The sequence below is a fragment of the Pleurodeles waltl genome, chromosome 6 (genome assembly GCF_031143425.1).
Source record: "Pleurodeles waltl isolate 20211129_DDA chromosome 6, aPleWal1.hap1.20221129, whole genome shotgun sequence".
Lineage (NCBI taxonomy): Eukaryota > Metazoa > Chordata > Amphibia > Caudata > Salamandridae > Pleurodeles > Pleurodeles waltl.
This window is the reverse complement of record NC_090445.1, coordinates 1,418,115,976-1,418,137,386: the sequence shown is the minus strand read 5'-3', so window position 1 is coordinate 1,418,137,386 and position 21,411 is coordinate 1,418,115,976. Positions and strand designations below refer to the sequence as shown.

At 43.7% G+C, this 21,411-nt stretch overlaps 1 protein-coding gene across 5 annotated transcripts in view; it reads right to left on the bottom strand.

Moving 5' to 3' along the window:
• Positions 1 to 19,770, bottom strand: part of AP5B1 (adaptor related protein complex 5 subunit beta 1) — a 79,079-nt gene extending 59,309 nt beyond the window's left edge. For 3 of the 5 annotated variants that reach the window (XM_069240762.1, XM_069240763.1, XM_069240767.1), the window contains exon 1: positions 19,577 to 19,770. The gene's annotated coding sequence lies outside the window, so the exon portion shown is untranslated. Of the gene's footprint in view, positions 1 to 2,541; positions 2,828 to 19,576 lie in introns of all 5 variants that reach the window. The other 2 variants (XM_069240765.1, XM_069240764.1) reach the window with 2 other exon arrangements.
• Positions 19,771 to 21,411: the final 1,641 nt, after the last annotated feature.

The following is a 21,411-nucleotide window of genomic DNA, read 5'->3' as shown; positions in this document are numbered from 1 at the left end:
ACTCTAGGTCACTACACTTTACACCACTCTATTCTACTCTGCACCACTGTACTCTACATCACTGTTCTCCGTTCCACTTGACTCTGCGTCTCTGCACTCTTCATCACTTTATTCAATGCCAGTTTACTTTGCACCACTGCACGCTGTGCCTGTGCATCTTCACCATTCTACAACATTGTGTCATATGTGATTACACTCTATGCACTCTATTCTACATCACTGTACTCTACACCACTGCTCTCTGCACCACGCAACTCTACACCACTACACTTTGCATCATTTTACTCAACTGCACACTATGCCACTCTACACCTCTCTACTCTACCCCGCGTCACTCCACTCTGTACCAATCCACTCTACACCACTTTACTCTACCCTCAAATAATCTACTGTATGCCACAGCACTCTACACCACTTTACTCAAACCCAATGTACTCTACACCACTGCACTCTACTTTAATCTACTCCACATCACTCTAGGTCACTAACACACCACTCCACTCTACTCAATTAAACTCTACTCCATTCTATGACACGCTGCTTCACTCTATGCCACTCCACAACACTCTATTTCACTCTGTGCCAGACCTACAGCGCTACTCTACTATACAACGCTCTATGCAAATCATTCTATGCTACTTCACTCTATTCTAGGACACACTACTCCACTCTACACCACTCCACTATAGGACACTCTATGGCACTCCACTCTAAGCCGCTTGACCCTATAACACTCCACTTCATTTTGTGCCATTGGCCTCGCCTACACCACTCCGCTCTTTGCCACTCCTCAGCTCTACATGACTCTACAACATTCAACGGCACTATATGCAACACCCAACACACCACTCCTGTCTAAACTACTTCACAACACTTAGGGCCTGATTCCGACTTTGGCGGGCGGCGGAGGCCGCCCGCCAAAGTCCCGCCGACAAATGACCGCACCGCGGTCAAAAGACAGCGCGGCCATTCTTACATTTCCGCTGGGCCGGCGGGCGCTCTCCAGAAGAGCGCCCGCCGGCCCAGCGGAAATGCCCCTGCAACGAGGATGCCGGCTCCGAATGGAGCCGGCGGAGTTGCAGGGGTGCGACGGGTGCAGTGGCACCCGTCGCGTATTTCAGTGTCTGCATTGCAGACACTGAAATACTTTGTGGGGCCCTCTTACGGGGGCCCCGCGGCACCCCCTACCGCCATCCTGTTCCTGGCGGGAGACCCGCCAGGAACAGGATGGCGGTAGGGGGTGTCAGAATCCCCATGGCGGCGGAGCGCGCTCCGCCGCCATGGAGGATTCTGTAGGGCAGTGGTAAACCGGCGGGAGACCGCCGGTTTACCCTTTCTGGCCGCGGCTGAACCGCCGCGGTCAGAATGCCCTTCGGAGCACCGCCAGCCTGTTGGCGGTGCTCCCGTGGTCGGTGACCCTGGCGGTCACCGGCCGCCAGGGTCAGAATGACCCCCTTAATACCACTCCACTCTGACACTCTACTCCACTCTACGCCACTCAACTCTACTCCCTCCACTTCACGACACTCTCCTTTGCCCCACTAACTTTTAGCTATGCTTAACAGAAGCCATGCTAGAGTACAACATGGCTAAAACATACTGGCAAAGCCAATACCTCTTGCAAAGGTGAGACCAAATGGTTTTGCCAATGCTTGTTTTATTTATGTGCACTACATCTATCTAGATATATTTTTACCTTATTTACAAAGTTTCATTTGATTAGTGTCCTTTCCTGTGCATTCCACAAAGACGGGTTTGTAAAGATCAATATAACATCACAGTTATTCATGCAGTATTCATAACTGCTGGAGAAAATACTTTACAAGAGATTTTGCAAAGGGGAAACATCTGCCAGAGCACTAAACAACAGCCTTCAAGATGCTCCTGTAATAGTAAAGTTTGACATGCAATAGTCAGTAGTAGCATGGCCCGGTTTAATCCCTGGTAGCTTATGCTACCCAAGGAAACTCAAAGTATGGCATAGGTACTTGCATTGAGTTTGATGTTCTATACAAATCTTTCATGATCTGTTACTGGAACATTATGAAAATAGATTAACATGCAGGGTCCCACAGATGCTTGGACTGGCCTGCAGATAAGAACCTATCACATATTACCTCAAACTAGTTTCCCCTTCACCTGCATTTTCCTTTATGCATTAATCCATCTATCTTAGGTTATTATGGACCATTTGATAATGGATTTACAACACTGTTACCAAGGTTTTTCAGTATCTTGTTTGGCAATGCCAGAGTTTAACTATTCACAACTTAATGTGATACCCATTTTCTTAGCACAATCCTACTCCAACTTACTCGATCATTAACACCAACTCCTACCTTCCAAAATGTCAGTCTGTAATGTTTTAAAGTTCCATTTTTTTCATCCCTACAAAATGTTTAAACTTCTATGAAGATGTCTGTTATTCATGTCTTAGCATTTTAAACTGAATTACCCTTTCAGAGAATGTACAGGTCTCATTCTGACTTCTACAGCGGAAGTGATGTCAGTGATACATGAAAAGATCTGGACATCAATCACCTTGCCCAGTGGAACTTGTCGGTGTGGACGCAACAGGAAAGCAGTTCCAGATGCCAAAGTATGTTCTCCTTAGGGTTAAATCCAAGGCTATACGTATCAGATGCAGTTGCTTCAGTTTGAATGAAACCAGCAAAATATGGAGGTGATGTAGCTAGAGTTTGTTGCTGCTGAAAGATGGTGAAAAGTACTGCGTTTGGAACTGATGCTCTCTTGAGGTCAGCTGCCTTGCAGGAGGACTGCAGTGCCACTGTTTGAGCAGTGAACTCAAAGGCTAGAAAGCTTACTCCTGTTGGCAAACAAGAAAGCATTGTTCAAAATATGAATTATTATTTTGTCTATTGTCCAGACATGATGCATTTCCTTTAGGTCTTATATATATGCCTTTAAGCATAGGCTCTAGTTTGTTGTAAATTGTCCTGCTAGTTATTTTTCTTGTACACAAGCTAGGTTGCCTCATTGACACTACATGCATATCTGCCAAGTTCAGAAGGTGTATATATTCAGTGCAATCATAGTTTTCATCAAGGTTATAAAATGAGTTATGGGCCACTGAAATGCTTGTCTAATATACTTTAAATGGGAATGCCAGGGATTGAACCACATCTAGGAAATGAAAAAATACTCAAGTGTAATTCTAGATCAACTCTGGGCAAAGCTCTATGAAGGTATCACCCCTGAATACAACCTCCTCACCCTGCCCTGAGATTTGAACTTCATGCAGAGGGACAGGCAGAATGTTCAAGTTTGGGGTAACACGCTGCCTACTGTTGCAATAACAGCAAAACTAGTAGTCAGCTATCTAATCCCTATCCTATGTAAGCACTTTCGAGAACAGGCTTTTAAACAAAAAAAAACTCTTCTGTTTAAGGAGAGCAAGCATAAAGATTTTCCATTATCACGCATAGGGTCCAATTTATTTTAGTCCTAAACTTAAATGATCAGCTGCATTTTGAAGAAGTTTATAATTAACTTAACTATATGGAAATACAAAGGTGTGTGGTGGATTAATTATTTCATGCAACTTGAAGACAATTATTTTATTCAAAGGCATCTGAAGCAGTTACACCGGCATGATGCACATTTATACTCAAAGTATAAGGGAAGCATAACCAGAGTTTCAAGGGCAAAAAACGGAAAAGATCGTGGAAATATAAATGCAAGTTTGAAGAGTACAAACCTGTAAAACATTACAATCAGTAGAGGGAAGTCAAATATATTGAAACAGATAGATTAAACTTTCAAAGCAAATTGGATAGCCAATTATATAACAAGTTATGGTAAATTTCAACAATATGGCTATTCCTTCGAAACAAAATGAAAAATGTTATGGACTTCATTGAAGTTTTGCTCCTGTGATTAAGGGCAGGTTAACTGGCAGCATATTGCGGGCGCAAACAACACACATCCACAGTTTGCACACCTTCTAATCATGATCTGGTACTGTATGCGTGTGAACAGAAGAATCTGTCAAACACAGCAGTACATTACTTTCTAAGATCGTACTCCATTGGAAAAAATTGACCATGAAAACAATGCTGCCTATTTCTTTTTTACCTCATCTTACACATTTTTGATTTATCCGATTAGTTTCTCAGGTAATGCCTTGTCTAGCCTAAATAAATGGCGCAAATAGTCTCTTAACAATTTCTGAATTTGGTCCACTTTCCATAAATGAATACCTTTCTTGGTTCACCTCTCCACTGAAGGCCTGTTTCTCTCAGAAATTGCAAGTTGCTAGAAATCGCAAAAATATTAAATATTCACCATCACATAAAAGATTGTAGGAAAACTGGTGAATTTTTTTCTCTCAGCCTCAATCTGAAAAATGGGAATAGAGCAATATGAGGACAGTAAACCTCTTATATGTGCTTCTTTGAGAAAAACAAATCACTCTCGAGAAAAGAACGTTTTTCCTTTTTTGTTTTATGCAAATATATGTTTTTTGTCATGATTTGAGTATTTTCCAAGTCCCTCATGGGTAAATCTCAAACCCCGTGCATCTTTACAATCGGCAACTTGTGGGGAGCAAGGACGCATAATCATTTGTAAATTAAATGTGTGTGGTGGGGCCTTATGAAGGCATAACTGCAATGTGTTACAAATGTCAAACTAGGCAGAGTGTTTGGGGATGGGTACTTCAGCGGTGTTGGAGGGGAGGTGTGGCCTCTGCGCTCAAAGAGTAAAAATATTTCTAGCTGTTGCGTCACGAATTTTCAATTCTAGTAAGGACACAGAGGCGAGAATTGTGTTATCTCTTTCTTTACTGAAAAAAACAGCAACCAATGAAACTTTTTACAACATTCAAATTACATTTCCCAGAAACAACAGTAGTCCATACACTGACCAATCCCATGTCAGCTCTTATGTATATGTGTCCTTGCAAACACAGCCCTTTCTCTTTCTTTGCAAACCACTGGAAACTTAATAACATGAAACTCCAACCATACTGGAACCACAGCATAGACCTGAAAGACCTGTAGGTGTGCAATTCGGAGCCAAAGCCTTGCCTGACAAATCCTGCTTCAGGCGTGAACTCCTATCTCTTCATTTTTTGTCTGACCCTAGGAACAAAGAGAAATGCGAATAAAACCATACTTGATAGTCATAAAATCAAACAGGTGGGTATACGAAATCAAAACTTTCACAACATTCAAAATGATACCATCTACTCATAACTGGGATAATCCTCGTCTACGTGTCCTTAATAGAATTGAAAATGTTTGGTACAACAGGTAGAACATTTTTTATTCTATGGCAGGACCGGAGGCTTTGGATTATGTTAGTTTAAAGCTAACTGACCATTGCTGAGGCCACATGAACAACAGGCTTATGATAAAATACCTTAAAGGTAGGATCCGAAGACCAATCTGCTGCGGCCATGATGTCTTCTAGTCGAGAACCTATGCAAAAAGCTTTCGATGCCATGGCCCCATTAATAGGATGCACCCCAAACTTAGTATTGTCAATCGCTGCTTACCCTAATATCCACTTGACCCATCTTACCAAAGTGGCCGAATACACTGGTCTATGTGGGTGCTGTAACGAAATTAATAACTGACCTTGGTTATCTCTACGAAACACTCTAGTCAAAGTCTCGTAAGCTTTCAAACATTGTACCACACATAACTCTGCATTATGAGGAAAAGCTGGGTAGGAAATGCAATCTGAAGCCGTTTTAGTGCGTCTAGAAATAGTAAAAGAGACTCCAGAAGGAGTAAATACTCTCCCTGATATATCCAGCTCATGAACATCTGAAACATTCCTGCAGGATATGAGGCATAAAAGAAGGGTAAGCTTTGCAGATAACTGCTTGCTTGACAAATCCTCATTACAAGGCCATGCCCCTAAGAAACGTAAAACAACATTGACATCCCATAAAGCCACATACCTGGGTTGTTGGGGGGGGGATTAACCATTATTATGCCCCTAAGAAGCTTACAAACAAAGGGATGCTCCCCCACCGATTTACCCTCCAAATACATATGACCTTCCAAAATCGCAGACCTGAAATTCTTAATAGTTCTGTATGCAAACCCCTGCGAAGCTGGATTGGAAACAAAATTGACAATCACATTAATGTTTTCCCCGAAGGGATCAACACCCCGTTCTCCACACTAGCCAACCCATATCTTCCATACAGACTCATATCTCTTATGAGTGGAAGGGGCCCAGGAGTGGGACAAGAAAAACATAGCGTCTCCCAAAACTCCCGGAACCTGTCAGTTTCACCTGAAAGTTTCCAGTCCTCTTTGAATCAAGGCGAATGGGGGAAAGGCATAAAGAAGACCTTCCGGCCATGTCTGCAGAAATGCAACCAACCCTGCCGCCAGAGGATCTGGTCTCCAGCTGTAAAATAGCTGGGAGTTGGGAGTTCAGGCGAGACGTAAAAAGGTTGATCATACAAGGTCACCACCGCTGATTGAGACTGTGAAACACCTTGGGATATAGCATCCAGTCGCTGCCATACTTCAGAGATTGATATAAAGCTTGGTAAAACACTAGGGCCCTCATTCTGAGTTTGGCAGGTGGCGCAGACCGCCCACCAAACTCAACAGCCGGTAGACCGCCATTGCGGTCTGAACACCACCTGCCCCATTAAGAGTTCACCACAGGGCCGGCCGGCGGAAACAGCCTTTCCGCCTGCCGGCCATGCGGTGAACAGGGCCTTAACATTGATGCTGGCTTGTAATCGAGCCAGTGGCAATGTGGCAGAGCGGCATGTGTAGCAGCACCCGTCACGCTTTCCGCTGCCCGTAATTCAGGCAGTGTAAAGCGCGACGGGGCTGTTCATGGGGGCCCCTGCACTGCCCATGCCACATGCATAAGCAGTGCATACGCCCCCATGGGCCCCCAGAACCCCCTTGTGATCCCCAGACCAGCGCTCTGCCCTGCTGGATTGAGACTCCTGAGACCACCAGGCTGTCTGCTGGTGGCAACCTGGCGGTGCCAGCGGTCCAACTGTGGCGGCTCTGCCACAGTCGTAATGTGGAAGTCAGACCGCCACTTTGGTGGCGCTCCGACCGCCACGTCGAGTCGGGCGGGCCTTAAGACCGCCAGCCTCAGAATGAGGGCCTAGGTGGCTGATGAAAGGCCAAATGGGAGGAAGATAAACTTGAACCATTGGTCTCGCCAGCGAAACTACAGAAACCGTTGGTGCGAGGCATAGATGGAACTGTTAAATAAGCGTCTTTTAGGTCTAAGCGCACTAACCAATTGCCCTCTTGCAAGAGGTCTTGTGAAAGATGGATACCTTCCATCTTGAAGTGACGATTCACTATCCAAGAATTGAATGATTTTAGGTTCCGGACCAGATGGGAGCCCCCGCCTTTCTTCTTTACTAAGAAAATCATACTCAGGACGCCGACTGGATGGGGATCTATCCTGATAATCACCTGTTTGCAGAGCAGAGACGCAATCTCATCATCTTTAAAACAGCTCTCTGGTTGGGAAAAATATATGGGACGAGGAGGAACTAGCTGATGTGGGTTGAAGCAGAACTCCAGCCTGTAGCCTCAAACTGTCTGGACTACCCATGGGTCCTGGGAGATACTTTCCCGTGCTGCAAGATGCCATTGTATCCTCCCCCTAGAATCACTTCTGAAACGGGAATGACTCTCACCTGTTGGAGCGGTATCTGCTGCGTTGAATCTGCTTCGGATTCTACCCCTATAGATGTGTCCACAAGCTCTCCGGGCCCTGGTGGGGTAGAAGCCTTAGGAGGATTGACAGCCACCCCGGAGACAGGGTTAACAACTAGAGGCCTGATATGATCCACGGCCTGGCACTGAACCTCAATAGCGTCCGGTCCTAGTAAAAACACCCCCACTGAACATTTTGTTCATAGACATCTGCGATTTATCTAGGGCTGAGAAAGTGGTGACCTATTTACCCAAGTCCTTGTTGCCGAAAAGAAGACTATTTGCCATTGAACCAGCATCCACGTAGGCCAGTTACGCTTCGGCTCAATGCGCATCAGGAATGACTTTTGTCTTTCTGTGGACATAGTGCAATTGGCGTTACCCAGTATATAAATGGTCCTTTGTACCCATTCCAAGACTGTCTCAGGGTGCAAGGGTGACTGGGACTCCATTGCCTGCACCGCCAATTCGAGGATCTTGGTAAGTGGCCCTGCGATATCCAGGAGCTTGGCCTGGCATACCTCCCAAGCAATGTCAAGACCCTTCTTTGGGTCCTTTGTGAATTTCTTTAAGAACGTGGCCATACTAGGATCTAATTCCGGGGTATCGACCACCTTACCCAGAAGAGAAGGACAGGGACACTCAGAACACAGAGTACTACTTATGTCTTTGTCTAAACCCTTACACATTCTGTCTTGGACGTAATGGGCTACCTCCACGCAAGGGAACCATTCCATAGAATGGGGGTGAATTATATTATCAGGGTCGAAGCATAGATTTTTTAGTGCCTGCAACTCTACCGTCATGTGGTGAGTCTTCTTCTTACATTTAGTCACCAGTTTTGGGACTTCATGCTGTTAATCGAAACCTAAAGAATGAGAAGAGGAGGATCAATGAGTCTCTGTCAGGTGAGATGATGGCAAAGGAAAGGACCCAAAGAAATCTAAGGTTGAATAGGACCCGTGCTCATGGTCCTTGAGCACCAAAGCTGCCATATGCGCTAGGATTTTGGCAGAGGTAGTGGGAACCATAGAGTCTCTCTGGGCTAGGCTTGAGGGGCTGCAGGGAGAAATAATGAATGTGTGCTCTTCGCGGGCGATCTGACACCAGGAGAGTGAAGGAAGAGGTCTGTGCGCGTGCCCGATAACGAAAGATGGACTACGTCCTGTTGTCTCTCCGTGCCCACAGCTTTCCAGCGGGAGAGAGCAATCAAAGGCTCAAGCCCTGAAACATTTTTTGGCCCCATCGGGCACTCAACAATCAAACAAGGTTCCAAAGCATCGGTAGTCAATGGCGCGCGGGACCGGTTAACAGAATGACGATGACTGAAGTCCTCTAATGAGTGCATCGGCTAGCCCCGCTCCACGCTGACTAGTGATAACAAATACAGAACAATTAATATAAACAGTGCTTAGTAAATGTAATAAGTGTACACTTAACTTAGGCTGCAAGCAGCAAAGAAAGAGGAAGGACTGTGTTTGTTTCAGGACACATATACAGAAGGGTTGACAAGGAATTGGTCAGTGTATGGACTACTATTGTTTCTGGGAAATGTAGTTTTGATGTTGTAAAAGGTTTGATTGGCTGCTGTGTTTTTTCAGTAAACAAAGAGATAGCATAATCCGAAGCCTCCAGTCCGGACAAAGAATTAAAGGTCTCTCCTGTACAGCTCACTCACTACATCTCTCCTCTCCTCTCAAGTGCCTCTCCTTCAACCCTCCCTCCCGCTCTAGCTTTCCAACACCCTGTCCACAACTGGGCTACTTTCCCACAGTTAGGGAGGCAATATCCAACACTCTACAGAGTTCCAGGGCCGCCTCCTATTTCTCTTTATTCCTAGTTTCTCCACTCCAACAAAGCTCCTCCTATAGCATTCAATAAGGAGATCAACACACACTAATGCACAATATTAACCCTCTAAATCATCTTCTATATAATCCTTTGCGCCTGCATCCCTTCACCGAAATCTAAAGACATTCCCTCGTACCCGATTCACCTACACCTCTATGATCTATTACCATGCCATTCTGACTGTTTTCCGTCTCAAGTTATCCACTCCGAAGCCCATTTTCCAAGACACAGCCCCCATTATTTCTGCGGCATATCTGTGAGTCTTAGAGGAATGAACACGTCACCTCCTGCCGTCAGGAACCTTCTAGACATTAAAAGACACACAAAAATAATATAATAATAAAAAATAAAACACCTGATCTCTTCCCTGATAATCCAGAAGTTCTAACATAGTTAACCTCAGTCCCTCTTACAATCCTTAGAACTTCTATACTCCTTGATGCCAGGACCTCCATAATAGTCATATTCTGGAAACCTACAGAAGGCAGACATTTCTACATTTGAACAGGTAAAAGGCAGATCTACTGCTACCTCTTAACTATGCTAGATTGACATAGTCCTTGAAGAAGGGAGTTACCTCCCCATTGGCCTTAAGCAAACATGTGCCTTTGTGAAAACACTGGAGAACACAGTTCCCTTCATAAACCTATGGTGCACAGACACCCCGACTAAAGATATGGAGAAAACCAAACCATGCAGCCGCAGAGTCACACTCTAGTAGAACCATGAAAATTATGTCTAATAACCACTGAGGTCATGCTCCAAGAGTGTGATTCTAAAGCATGGATGATTAAGTCAAAAGAGTTCCACAACATCCCTAACATTGAGGGCATAACAAAAAGGGCATCATCATGAAGAGGAAAAGGTTATGCACCATTATAACCTAATAAGAGTAAGACTGATAACAACAGTGACTACACAGGGTAGCACTACACAATCCTCAATGAAGTACCTATGCAGATCAACAGCAAACCATAGCAAAGCAAGCAGCTGAAGCAGCTGGCAGCTACACTCTACAGTACACACATTACCACAAATGCAGCTTGGCTTGCCGCCGGCCTTCGTTTACAATGTTTTATGTGATCCAGGTAACTGGTTTCACGACCATTACAGTTCATTGTTCCTCAGTGCATAAGTGTAAGGTGGGGGTTCAAAACACCCAGAGGAGGAGCGCCTACAATATAAACATGCTCTATCCCTGTTCATCAGTAACATTTTGAAGAAGTTCTGCAGTTCTTTGACAACTGTTTTTCACACATAACACCATTTAACAGTGTAGCAATTCATAGCAGAACCACACAGAACAATCATAAGAAAATCCATGAGAACCGCTGTTTATAGGCTATTGGAAAAACCTGACTGATATATATATCATAGTCTCAAGGAACAGTGACAGAATGCCTGAAAATAGGCACCACGACCTAAAAAACACCTCTGGAGCAGACCACGAAGATCTGCACAGCTTTCGCCCGGTTTCTAATCTACTATTACAGCCAAAGTCTTAGAGAGCTGTTAGGTTACCTAGCTAAAACAAGTTACTGAGGAAAACTAACCTCTTAGAAGAAGTACAATCAGCCTTCAAGTAACAATGCAGTACCAAGACTACAGCATTGAAAATAGCCACTAATGGCCCCTCTGTTCTGGATAAAGGAGACTCCTGGCTACTTATCCTCCTTGACTTATCAGTGGACATTGACAAAGGGAATCACACCACTCTCCTGAAAGACCTAAAAGAGCATGGGGCTGAAGGGCCTAGTCCTCAGCTAGTTCTCAGCCTACTTGGAAAATCAACTTCCTCACCAAACCAGCGACGCTTAAAAAAGGTTTCTATTCTGCCCTTCATCCCCTTCAACCTCAATGTGAAACCTCGGGCTTGCGCTCCAAGTTGTTCTAAAAATTTTTTAGTGTTTTCTGAGGGCATCCAAACATATGAAAACCTGCTCCAAAAAGATGTTAAATTTATGGCCCTACTTTGTCGATAACATTCAGTTTTGAATGTCGCACCACCATCTTGAACTTAACCCACTCATAACAGAATTCCTCTTAATCTCCCTATCAAAATTCCCTGTCCAAATTCAACATCGCTTAACTCTCCTTTGGTGTTAAAGTGTAATCCTATTATGCTTGTTGGGTGGTGCAGGTGCAGTGAAATGACTCTTCCAGCAGGACCATAACTACCAACACTTCAATATCTTTGTTCTGCATTTCTGTAGTTTTCTACAAGGGTTATTTTGTAGATGATATTGGGTTGTTCTTAGGTACGCAACACAGCCTATGTAAAGGTGGTATAGTAATTCACTAATTAAGACTGTTTCCATTTCGAGTACTATGCCATTAATTGAGTCTTGTCCAATTTTTAAACATCTGCTAATAAGGAAAGTGTATTGCATCTGTTTTTAATTAGTGAAGGGAGGTAACTGTAGCATGCCACCTGATGCTCATACACGCATGCATCATGACAATGTGGGCATCATCACAGAGTCAATAATTGGGAATCTGGGGGGCATAAGCACAGACCATGCTGAAACATGCGTGTGGCATGTATTAATTTGCATTTGTTTTGCGCTCGCTTCCTCCACTGGGAACAAAGTATGACCTTGATGCATGTTCTGCATCTACTGGCTCCCAACACCCTGAGGAGAGCAGTACTTGCTCCCTGGTAAAAACATGACAGGAGAACCCTGCTGGTGCAGGCCTGCATCAGGGATCTGGTGACACATCCTGCCTTAGGCTGCGGATACGCTGAAGGCTGCAAGGCAGGAGGCGTGCTCAAGAAAAAAAGTACTGGAAAACATAAGAAATGGGGGAGAAGAAGATTACTTTTACAAGCAAGGGAAAGAGAAGTAACAAGAAGGCCTATTTCAATAAATGTCTCATCATTTGCTTGAGCCCACATGCTTCAGACCATCACAGCCTCTGACTAGACAAGATGAAGGACAATTTTGCAAAGTGGAGAGATGAAACTGCAATTGCTGCTTCATCTCTCTTCCACTGATCTCAGAACCCGGTACAGCCCTAAGCACACTGGGTGCAGCAACACCCAGGTTGTTAGGCTGCTTTCTGCACCTGCGGCAACTGCTAATGTCCCACCCAGCTAATAAGTACTGTAATGGCAGCCAACTGCCACTGTTCCCTTAACTTTCTGCACCCAAAATGGCACCTCCCAAATACACCCTATTGATGGGACAACTCAGCAACTATTTTATTGCCACAAGTGGGGCAGACTCCAAAATGAAACACACTCTCTGTTTCTGCTCTAGAAGGGGGAAGAGAGAAAGAGATATTCCAATTATTTGAGTATATGCCCTACACCGGAAACAAATTTGGCCTTGAAGCACAGACAGCTGCACTGGAAGAACACTTAACTCCTTAGGTGAATTCTGACTGTGAGGGAATTATCTTAAGGCACATCCAACGACTATTATCATTGTTTTGCCAGAGTAAGAGAGCTAGCTTGTACTGATAACACCCCAGCCAACAAAGTCATATCTGAACTTATCTAAGGCGGTTGGTTGTTGGTCTTCAAATGCCTCATCCCATGTGAACCTCAAATGTCTCTAAACATTTTCACCTTCAGCAGATTCACAGTACTTATACATAGTAAAAGTAGCAACAATGGAATTGGCACTCACCTGAATTATGGTGAATGTTTAGCCTAATGAGACCAGTCTAGTGCCCAGTGTACCTCAAGCCAGGCAGCAAGTTGGTCCTGTAAGCTTGTGCACTCTGGATACTGTTCAGGTGAGTCACACTCACTGTGCTTGTTCAGCACAGGGGAAAGCATGCTCTGCTTGTGGCTGTCTGAACCATGTGAGGATATCCTATAGAGGTAGTACAGGTCGCAGGAACATGAGAGGGAATGTAGCGGTGACTAGATCATTACAAACCATCTTTCACGCTTCTGAAAACTGGCTACATCTGTCAAGCAGAAATTGCACACTGAGCGCACAAGATGATCAGGAAGGAGAAGAGAAACAAATACTTTTGACCTCATTGGTACACAAATCACCCAGAGGAAAATGGCTGCAATCTAGATGTAGAGCTCAGATCTAAGGCCTCAATGTCACATTCCTGGTCGATTCAGCAACAATATTTAACGAAACTGATAAGAAACAACTTCTTCCGCTGTGCCCAAGTGCCAAGTATAAAGATATGAGAGTTTGGCTATGCTACCCTTAGCAAGATCTTAGCAAGATCTTTTGGAACTAGCATTGGACATGGCCTGGCCTCCATTGAAAGGAAGATCTTCTTTCTGAAAGGTCAAACTGACATGTTACTCAGCTGTGTCCAAGCAGAAGTTTGAGGCCTCATTGTCTTCTCCAACAGTGTTAACCCCTGTGATACCAAAGAAATGCTGAAGGAGTGCAGTTACCTGCTTTCAGGTCTAAGGTGTCTAAAAGCTAAACCTATCAAGTTGCATATAGATAAGATAGTAAAGCCTGTAGTCCTCTATCAGGAGGATCACCTTTCATCTGGGCCCCACGTGAAGGCAGCTGAAAAAGCTAGAATAAATTAACATCATCAAAAAGATGACATGGCCTATGTTGCGAGTGAAACTCATAGTGGCTGCCCAGTACCCCAAACAACCAAAGCAAGTGAGAATATTTATTGATAATAGAATCTCCAACATCACCATCAACATACAATAGCATATTATTCCAACAACTGATGACATCCTGGTGGATCTTAACAGTGCCAAATGTTTAGAAGTTAGACCTGAAACCAGGCTACTACCAGTTACTGCTTGATGAGTTGAGATATCAGAACAATCTAGATTTAGGTCAGGTTGCGTCATTACAAAAGACTGCACCTTCGGGTATCTTTGGCAGCTGATGTCGTAGTGGATGCCTTCCAAAACTCAATTTGACAGGTACTACTGGTCATGGAGGTGTCATCAACGTAGGTGACAACTTCATATATGCCACCAGTATAGCCAAATAGCACAAGGCACTAAAGGCCACACTAAAAAATTCTCCACATGGGTTGGGACAAAGGGGAACTCTTCATCTATGGTCCTAAATGTTTTTAAACAAAAATCGAAATATCTTGCCTGACCAACCAACGTCCACTGGTATAAATACCATTTGGCCGTGCTATCAAAGACCCCATACCTGTGAGACCTAGCTGGGCACCTCAGAATCTGGACACTCAAACAAGCCACCTACAATGACAAAGAAATAATAATCTAACTCACATGAAATGGAGTTCCAAGCAAGTCGAAATCCATTGGTGACGAAGCACTTGTAAAAAAGAGACACTCATGAGGGATGTTTAGACCCCCTTTTGAGAGAGGCCCTTGAACAATACCTGTCATTAATCGAAACGGTAACAGGCGTACGTGGAAAAAAGCAAGTCACACAAATTATATCAGTGATTAAGATGGTGCAGCTGCCTCTCTACACTCCATATGCAAAGGCAAGTGAGACCAACCAAAAGTGGCCAAGTGGGGTTACCCAGAGTCAAAACAATGGCTTTCTCAGCAGATTGTTTAGTCCTCCATGATAGAACACCTCCTGAAACAAAGATGAAAACACCAGAAGGAGGCAACTCAGTGCCATCATAGTTTGGAAGCCACTTGGAAAGGAGTGGGTTGCGATATTCATTGAGAACTTAGCATGAAGACTCACAAAGACATAAAGAGTGAGAGACTATGAGTGGTGATCTGATGTTTAAATTACTTTATCACTTGATGATGCTGTTGGTCACGGTGTTAGATACCAAGTTGAGAAGGGTTGTAGTGTGCCAACTGGTGCTCTCATATGAATGCATGATGAGAATGAGTGCTTCTTTACAGAGTCAATAAATGAAGATCTGGTATACATGAGCCTAGTACTGACTGAAGCATCTGAGCATGGGGGTGTCTATTCATTGGCGTCAGTCCTTCCCTAATTGTTCCCACATTACAGTGATCAAATTAAACCTTTCCCTTCACTTGACTTTCCTGAAAAATAATAACCTCTATTTTCTTTAATCAAATGACAGGAGTATTAGTTAAACCAAGAAAGGGAAATGTCCTGGTAATTCCTGTAAATCTGGTCACCCTATAAGTAGGAGGGTTGCAACTGCATGCAGTGCATACCACTCTTCACAGTAAATGGTCCTTTTGTCAAGAGTGAACGCAAGAGGACAATTAAATGTTCTGAGACAAAACACCTTAGTTGCATGTGAAAGCTGGAGTTCCCATCCAAAAAGTTCCCTTTGAAAGCACAGGTACATGAGGCCCCTGGGTGCTGAGCCTGCACTGTAGTCAGTAGTAGAAAGGTGAGTCACACACAAGCTTTGATGGTGGTCTGAATCCAGTGCTTAAGGAGTGTAGGGGGTTGAAAAGGTGGTGGGAACTGTCACTCATTTTTAGAAACATGACTTATTTCATACATCAGATTTTGACCCAGGGCAATCGAAAGAAAGACAGAAAAGGAAAATGAGGGAGAGATAGATAAGGAAACTGTGGCATACAGCCAAAGCAAGGATGGGAAAGTACCTGAAAGAGAGAGATAAATGGGCATGAAGTTGGGGATTATGTTATAAGGAGGCTTATGGTGAAAACTAATTTAACCATACTTGGCAGTTGTAACCTTGTGTATGTATGCAGTACTTCTACAGTGCAAACCTAGCCAAAAGGCATTGGAGTGCTTTACAGGGTCAAAGACAAACATAATATTAACAAGTGATAGGAGAGGAGGCCGGTTTGTGGACATCTGATGTATTGTGATGTAGTGTTCTACAAAGAGATGAGTCTTCAACTCATTCCTAAATTGAGGTAGTGCTATGGTGGACCAGATGGATATGGGCAGTGGTCAAAGTGCACTAAAAAAAGTATGGGAACTTGATCCAGAGTCTAACGGGGTGGAGTCAGTGAGCATGGAAACAGGATCAAAGGCATGGCTAAAAAAGAACAAAATATTCTGTAACTATTTTGTTGGTATTTCACTTTTGAATAACTGCATATGGAATAGCAGACACCTTAAATGAAAAATATATACAAGTTGAACTACTCAGTGAGAGGTGCACTTTTTTAAGTTGTGAAACCCCTATTGGTTAATCCAAACACTGCTGTGTGTGTAACTAGAGAGCAAAAGTATGTAATGCTAGTTGGTGTCGTGGTGAATAGTGACGTGTGCTTTTTAATGTTACGAAGTCCCAGACGCTGACAGAAAGCACTGTGACTAAGTAATATGTACGTCATTAAAGAGTAGAAGATAGGCTGCCACAAAGTACACAAAAAGATTTAGTTTTAAGATAAAAAGTGCTTCCAAAATATAGATCTGAGTAATTTTTGGGCTATATCAAGTGTAAACATATTTTATTTTAAAAACTGTCCATTAAAAGCATGCACTCCACATCTCATCAGGTCACCTTACAATACCATCTCAAAAAAGAATGCTCTTCAAGTGTCTTTGTGAATTAAAGTCAATGCCAGCTTCCAAGAAGCATTTACATTTGTAGATTAAACAAATGCCTGCATTTATGTTCTTTCAGGCAACAGACACCCTGTCAAGGAGACTTGTTTCTTGTTTGGCTATATGCCGCTCCCACGGCTTCATAGCACAGGAGATGTTCTCCCCTTCCACTTCAGCTGAGGCATCTCAAATGTTGGAATTAATTGTCCCAAGATGGTTGTCTTTTAACAAAAAGTAAGTGAACTGATTTTGTAACTTTAGTCTGGGCACTTTGTGCCCCTTAGATTACGCCCACTTTGACCTCTGAACATGGGGATTTTTTCCAGATCCCGCGTACATAGTTGGAAAAGGCCATCTTTCTTTATGTTTTCTTTTGTACACTTCGTAGCCTGCAGTCAAATGGTGTCCTGGCTCCGTGTGTGTGTGTGCAGAGAATCAACAGAGATGGTGAGTGTGTCTGCAAGATAAGTGGTGTTGCTGGTTGTGATGGCTTTGCAAATGATACATCTGGTTTTGTGTGGGCCGGCAAGTGGAGCCAATATAGTTCCATGAGAATATCGGCAATGTGGCCAAGTGTCTTGAGGCCCTAGATGAGACATGCTACAACATGTAGGATACCCAGTGGGGTGGCTATAGAGCAGAACATTACCATCCAGAGTATGCATGCCTCGAAGAATTATATAACTGTTACTAGACCTGGAGGTCGACCATAATTGTAAGATACCTGACGTGTGAACAGGTCCCAAATTGAGTGATCCTAATCAAATATTTTAGTTTACAGTCGCCTTTTTCTTCATTGTCACAAATGAGTGGACCTTCAAATATGTGAGCTCAGCATTTCTGCTGAACAAAAAACGTGTTTGATTACATATACATTATTCTTTGTAAATAACCAAGTAGAGTGTTCTGATATGTTTTCGTCCTATTTAAATATTTTTTTCATCACACAAAAGTACAGATAATGGGCTTTCACAACTACTGAAATACATTTTGGAAATGTTTGTACAGTTGACTTAGCTATTTAAATGGTGTGTGTTAGGAAAAAAAACAGACAAAATCCTGGAACTCTGCAGTGAGAAAGAGAATTAATTTTAAAACAAACTGACTTTTGACCTCTGTCTCTAAACACACAGCAAATGTGACAAAACCAAGATTTAAAGCCATCTTTATTGCTCCTCCACTTTCTGACTGAACAGAACACTTGTTCTTTCTCAACTCGCCAGAAGGGGTGAGTAGGTCCTAAAAATATATTGACCTGATAAAATATGACTAGTTATAGTGAGTGGGCGAGTAGATTTTTCAAGGCCTGGTATGGCAGCTTGAATAGCAGTTCTAAAGACGCTTTCAAGAAGACACATTTTACTTTCTTTTAGAGTTAGCTAGCACAAGGCTGTTTTTTTCTTTGGCAATACGTTCCTTGATTGTAAGGCTGATTTTCAGGATGAATCCCAGCACTTAGAATTCAGCGAAAGTTGAGGTTCAAAGCCATCAAGGTTCATGTCAGTGTGCTAGGTTTTTTACAGTTTCTTGTTCTTTGCAAATAAGAGACAATCTCTCTTGGTTGAGTTGAGCTTCAGGTAGGCTCTGGACATCCTGGTCTACATGACGAGCAGGCAGTCTTTGAGGTGTTGGATGCCTATAGCAGAAGAGTTGAGTATCATGGGTTTATTGGTGAACCTCTATGCCATGTTCTGGAAGTAAAGCACCAAGTGGTTCAATGTAGAGGTTGGAGATGATAGTGGACAGTATCGAACAACTGGGGACTTCACAGGTGATAGAGATCTTTTGGGATGGAAAGGCAAAAGGACAACTAGTGAAGGATATTGCAGGTGAATCCCATTTGAGACTACAGGGTGTGTATGAGGGCCGAATAGTCTACTGTGTCGAAGGCAGCTGAGAGGTCCAGCAATATCAGGTCATCGTCAATGATTTGTAGAGAACTCCATGCTGAAACATGATCTGAAGCCAGACTGCAGGAGATGGTTAGCATTAATGTGATTGATTTTTCAAGTGTGCTTGCCAATGAATGGTAGGCAATTGATGGGACAGTAGTTAGCGAGGTCAAAAGGTTCTAGTGGAGCTTTTTGTTTTTGAGTGGGAGGATCTGTCCTGTCTTAAGAGGTCCAGGAAGGTACCTTGAACCATGGAGGCATTGACAACAGTAAGTGCTTTGGGTTGATGGCATTTGCCAATATGGGTAGCATTCACTATTTTTATGTACCCAAATTAAGCATGGACCGAATGTGATTCGCTAGTTAATCGCGGATTATTTGGGAATGTTTACTAAAATTGAGAGAGAAAGAGGGAGAGATAAACATTGACATTTAGTACTAACTAGGGACAAAAGCCTATAAACGACTGATAGGCAACAACAATACACATTCCAAAAAGATCTTAAAAACTATCCAGTGGAAATAATATTTCCTTCACGGATATTTGAATGAACCTACGTACGAGAGCACGTCACCAAACTAACGGCGCCTAGTTCTAAAACAAAAGCAAAAATCCACTCTTGTGTCCAATACACTGTTACGGACAGCTCAAGGCCTCTCACAATTAACAGTTAGGAGTGGGAATCACGACGGAAGCCCGTTACACCCAAGAGACAGGTGAGGAGTTGGGAACAGCTCTCCACTTCACACTCACCGCCCTACCATCGGCGCCGTTCGGGTTTAAAGCAGGTTGGAATACCGCACAGGTAAAGGCTGAGCCTTCGAGCAGTGAAACTCTCACGTCGCTACAGGGTGGTGCCAGAACCCGGAAGTGGAGCAGTAGCTGTCTGGAGCAGAGACTGGAGAGGCTGCTGAGGACAAGTGACAACACCAAAGACGGATGGCTCTCGGCGTCCAACTGCGCTACAGACACTGCGAGACGGAGTCCCAAATCTGTCTAGTTTCTCCAGTTCCTAGCGTGAAATGTGATATCAAAAAACAAGCGCAATCGGTAGTGAAAAGAAGACAAATCCTTCAAATTCCAAAAATAATAGTGATATATTTTAAGAAAACATTAAAATACACCACTAAAATATACACTGTCTACGTAGGTATTGGCTAAGTTTGCCACTTTTCTAAGGGACAAATACATGCATCTGAAATGTGTTTTTGAGGTTATGACACGACCAGCAGCTTTTGACAAAGCAGTTATGCGGTAAATTTTCTACAAAACATTTAGGAATTTTCTAGAGACAGTATTATGAGAGGCTACCGGTTCTGTATATACCGTTTCTAATCATCTGCATAACAAATGCATACTTTCCAATAGACCCTATTCAGGCAGGAGACTCCCTATTTTTAAAGTAAAAAAATTCATTATTTTGGCTGCCGCCCACCTGAAATTGCCTGTCCTTCAATAGAAGCCATTGGAAGAAATATATTCTCCTTATGATGTTCTTTGTCTCCCACTTTCCTCTTCCAAACTGTTGGCACGTATGCCAATGTGTGAAGGGTGTTTGTGCAGCAAAAAAGTAGGACCTCTGGGGGTGTTTAAAGTGTGAAATACAGCAATAATCAGGGTTCAGTGTGCCCCACAGGTCTCTGTGTCCCAGTGCCATTGTACCTGCTGCACCAATGGAAGCTAGGCCCCAGTCTCTAATTTCTTCACTATAGGTGACACACATAATGACCTGTAACAAAGAAACAGGTCTTCCAAGTGAAATGCAGTAGGGGCGGCTACTCCGCTAGGGTGGAGAAGCGTCGCCCTGCCACCAGAAGCAGCAACTGCAAACCCTTTAATACAAATACAAAACGATAATAAACTCCTCTCAGAGCGCATGTGTATTTGGCTGGCCGTCTCGGGCCGGCCAAACACACATGCGCAGTGTGCTCTATCCAGCCCAGCACTGGTTTTTGGGCTGGATAGATCAGGCACAGATCAGGCACAGGCTCCTAGTCTGCTTGGGAGCACCCTGGCTGGGGGCTACTAGCCAAGCCTAATGCTGCTTTAAGCAGTGTCAGGCTTGGCCACAGGGCAGGCTGGGAGCCTGTTCCTGTAGTCGACGGCGGAGGAGCGGAGCAGCACAGCGCCACGCACCTCGCCTCCTCGCCCCTTTTCCCTGCCACAAGCCGCCACTGCATTGCAGTAGTGTTAGTAGCGCTGACTGTTAGGAAACTATTTTTCAACCCTCCCCAGAGTGGCGCAAAGAAAACACAAACACCAGGCAAGGCTCCGGAACAGATGAAATGTGTCTTGAGGTACCAAGGTTTATTGGCATGCCAAGGCAGAAGGCAGACGCACATCCCAGTGTTACGTCTTACAAGCTGGCATCTTCTGCCCTGAAGCATGTAAGTCAGGCACTTATATACAGTATGATAATAAGTGCTGTCACTGCACAACCCCAAAAGGGGACACAGTCCAAACATGGGCACGCACATACAAAAGAAATGCTGCACATACAAAACTAGAAGTCCATAGTGTAAAAATATACAGAATGCAGTGTGAGCATGAGCACGTGAACAGACAACAGGTGGTCCCTAAAGAAATGG